Raw genomic sequence first — 4,037 nt, forward strand, 5'->3', positions numbered from 1 at the left:
CACACCAAGACCGGGCCTTAATGGAAATATGGAGAGGTTAATGAAAGGGAAAAAGAAGAGACAAGGAAAAGTATGTCTGAATTTTGGAGGAAGTGTAAAACCTGTTGTTTAAAATGTGCCAGGTCATAGTCACTGGAAAAGATATGAGAGAGTAGCGAGTTCCAAAGTTTTGAGGTGTAAGGAAAGAAACGGTTATGAAAACAGCCCACCCTTGATTTGCCAACGGCCACACAGTAATCATATGACGCAGCAGCTTGCCGAGTAATACATGGTCTAGCTTATGGTGGGGACACACAAGCAGCCAGCTCTCAGGAGCAAAAGCCAAAGTAATACCTGTAGAAGAGGGAAAGTGAACCAACATTGTGGCGTAGGTCAAGTGGGTCGAGTTTTGAACTTAGGCTGGGAGAGTTGATAGGTCGGACCGCTTTCGACGCAACTAAGTCAATAAGGATGGAGAGCTAGAACCACCCCAGATATGAGAGCAGTACGAGGACGAATCAATCCTTTGTATGTATATCCATCCTTCTATATATATATATATATATATATATATATATATATATTTTTTTTTTTTTTTTTTTTTTTTTTTTTTTTTTTTTTGTCGCTGTCTCCCGCGTTTGCGAGGTAGCGCAAGGAAACAGACGAAAGAAATGGCCCAACCCCCCCCCCCCATACACATGTACATACACACGTCCACACACGCAAATATACATACCTACACAGCTTTCCATGGTTTACCCCAGACGCTTCACATGCCTTGCTTCAATCCACTGACAGCACGTCAACCCCTGTATACCACATGACTCCAATTCACTCTATTTCTTGCCCTCCTTTCACCCTCCTGCATGTTCAGGCCCCGATCACACAAAATCTTTTTCACTCCATCTTTCCACCTCCAATTTGGTCTCCCTCTTCTCCTCGTTCCCTCCACCTCCGACACATATATCCTCTTGGTCAATCTCTCCTCACTCATTCTCTCCATGTGCCCAAACCATTTCAAAACACCCTCTTCTGCTCTCTCAACCACGCTCATTTTATTTCCACACATCTCTCTTACCCTTACGTTACTTACTCGATCAAACCACCTCACACCACACATTGTCCTCAAACATCTCATTTCCAGCACATCCATCCTCCTGCGCACATCTCTATCCATAGCCCACGCCTCGCAACCATACAACATTGTTGGAACCACTATTCCCTCAAACATACCCATTTTTGCTTTCCGAGATAATGTTCTCGACTTCCACACATTTTTCAAGGCTCCCAAAATTTTCGCCCCCTCCCCCACCCTATGATCCACTTCCGCTTCCATGGTTCCATCCGCTGACAGATCCACTCCCAGATATCTAAAACACTTCACTTCCTCCAGTTTTTCTCCATTCAAACTCACCTCCCAATTGACTTGACCCTCACCCCTACTGTACCTAATAACCTTGCTCTTATTCACATTTACTCTCAACTTTCTTCTTCCACACACTTTACCAAACTCAGTCATTCCTATGAGTCCACGGGGAAAATGAAACACGAAAAGTTCCCGTGGACTCATAGGAATATCTTGATCACGCGCAAAATTGTGATCCTCTCCAATATATATAAATATATATATATATATATATATATATATATATATATATATATATATGAAAGTCTTGTGTGTGTGTGTGTGTGTGTGTGTGTGTGTGTGTTTATTCCAGAAGAAGAACTTTGGATGAGACCTGGGAGTCATGAGATGTTCACTGCTGAAGACCTGGAGCACTACCTAAATGTAGGCCTCTCTTACTTGTAAGAACGACATCTTACACTTTTTAGAACCTCTGACCAACACTTTACTACTGTTACATTTAGGGCGTAATTATCGTAGTACTCAAAGATAAATCTACCGCCACATCTAAGGTGACTTAAGGTGCAGTAGTAAATGAGTAACTGTAACGAGCGTCATCCACTCTAAGCAGTAAATATAACGAATCTGAGAAGCGCAAGTTATCATTTCCTGTAGATTCTGTACCGAAAAGTAAATGTTGCATATCACAGATGAATTATTCCTACATTTGCATATACAGTATGTACCGACAATTGCCTGCCAAGCTCTGTGGAGGGTGATGACTAGTGCCTTCAGGTCTTTACGAAGCATCAACCATCAGAACGCTGAATAAGAAAAATGGTATGGGCCACACACTGCCTTCGAATTCATATTCAGCTTTTGTTTGTTTCGAGAGGAGCATTAGGGATCCCCAGTTTGCTGACTTCAGTGGCTTTTGAGTCAGTGAGCTTATGCCGGAAGACTTCAGTTGGATTTTGGATTTGTGAGCTTATGCTACAAAGAGTTCAGTATCATGGGAGACTTCCTAATGATTTACAAAAGATTTCTAAATATGTTGCAAATGTTTAAAGAGAGAAAATGCCACGTTTGTGTCCTGTCTTGAATCAGCATTAGATCTACGAGTTTCCTGATCGCATCTTAATCTCGAATTAAAAGTAAGCCTCATTTGATTTTCCCTATGAGCATTCAGTAAATAGATCTTATTACATAAGTCGTGTTCTGGGTCATAACAGACGTCGCAATAAGCGGAACAAGTTGTTTTCTCTCTTCTCTCTCTCTCTCTCTCTCTCTCTCTCTCTCTCTCTCTCTCTCTCTCTCTCTCTCTCTCTCTCTGCCAACATGTATATAGAACAAGTGCCAGGAGTGTTTCACAATCCAATACGTAAAATCATCTCTGTCTTGCCTACGTTGTGTTGAAGACAGCCCAACAGGGCAAAGCGCTGGCACTCTTGAGGAGAGGCATTGTTTATTATGAGGTACAAGGAAGACCACCACACCATGTGCAATAACGTCTGCAATATGCCACTCAGTAACCCAGAAGATACAGGTGGTCATGCATTGGTCAAGCTTGGTCCAAGAGTCGCCCTCAGAATGTCAACAACTCTCCACCAGCAGCAGCACGGCCTATTTTCCGAAGCACCATCCAACCATCCGTTTACTCTCCTCAAACCCATACTTCACGGGTATACGACTGTGTTGCTACGTACGTGCTTCACAGTCAAGCGGAAACATCGCCGCCGCGGGAGTAAAATATTTACCTAGCGAGAAATTTCAACACGTAAACAAGAAGTGACCCCGGCGGTACGCTCGGCCTACTACCACCACCGAGCTGCTGCTTTTGCCTTTCTCCAAGATTTACAATCTTGTGCTTCCTCTTCCCCACAGCCTGCTGACACTGTCACGGCTTACCATCATGACACAACTGTGACTGCCGTGTTCAACTGTAAGTCGGCACAAAATAAAGGACCCCAGTGCTTGCGCCCAGTTCTCTTTTGACTAAATTATTGTTTCCATGATGCGGACGAAAATGTTTCCTAAAAGACTTTTAGATATTGGTATGGTGGACTGTGCCGAGCTGGGACTGTCCCAGGCGGTACAGTAATATAGGTTGCGCCCTGGTGGACACCTAGTCAACCTACCTTTCTGCCAGCCTCGCACTACACGAGCTTTTTCTTATTATCTTTCTTTATATCCTCAGCAGAACTTATTCCTTACTAGTAACACACCGCGAGAGATACAAAGAATCCACGGGCACGGATCTAGACTACTGTCATCACTGATAAAACACTGGAGGACTTTATGTAGTGTATATGGTTGCTCCTCACACCGTCAGCTATTTCCACTCTCGACCACAGTTCCAAGCGCACTGCCTGAGCTGCTGGACTGGCGGCTCTCGGGACTTTCTCGTCAAGGCGTTCAGTCTCCCGCCAACAGCCAGCGCCATCTCTTGGGAGACGGACAAACTTCTGTGAGCATGTTGGCGAATATCGAGACTGTAAATCAGACAACATAACGTAAAGCTTCATATGATGTGACATGATTCGTTGATAGAACAGAAATATCTTGAAAACTTACATTTGATTTACAACAAACACACACAGATGAAAATAGTAACCCGGAAACATTATGTGAAGCGCAGATATTTTTCGAACGTCCACGATTTGCATACGTGGAAAAAAAAAAAAGGAAATCCTTAAAAAGCTTCATAAGTTTC

At 43.4% G+C, this 4,037-nt stretch overlaps 1 protein-coding gene across 2 annotated transcripts in view; it reads right to left on the reverse strand.

Moving 5' to 3' along the window:
* LOC139755755 (uncharacterized) overlaps positions 1 to 3,689 on the reverse strand; it is a 221,703-nt gene extending 218,014 nt beyond the window's left edge. For both annotated transcript variants that reach the window (XM_071674477.1, XM_071674413.1), the window contains exon 1: positions 3,463 to 3,689. The gene's annotated coding sequence lies outside the window, so the exon portion shown is untranslated. The remainder of the gene's footprint in view (positions 1 to 3,462) is intronic.
* Between the last annotated feature and the right edge of the window lie 348 nt (positions 3,690 to 4,037).

Source organism: Panulirus ornatus, chromosome 1 (assembly GCF_036320965.1).
Source record: "Panulirus ornatus isolate Po-2019 chromosome 1, ASM3632096v1, whole genome shotgun sequence".
Taxonomy (NCBI): domain Eukaryota; kingdom Metazoa; phylum Arthropoda; class Malacostraca; order Decapoda; family Palinuridae; genus Panulirus; species Panulirus ornatus.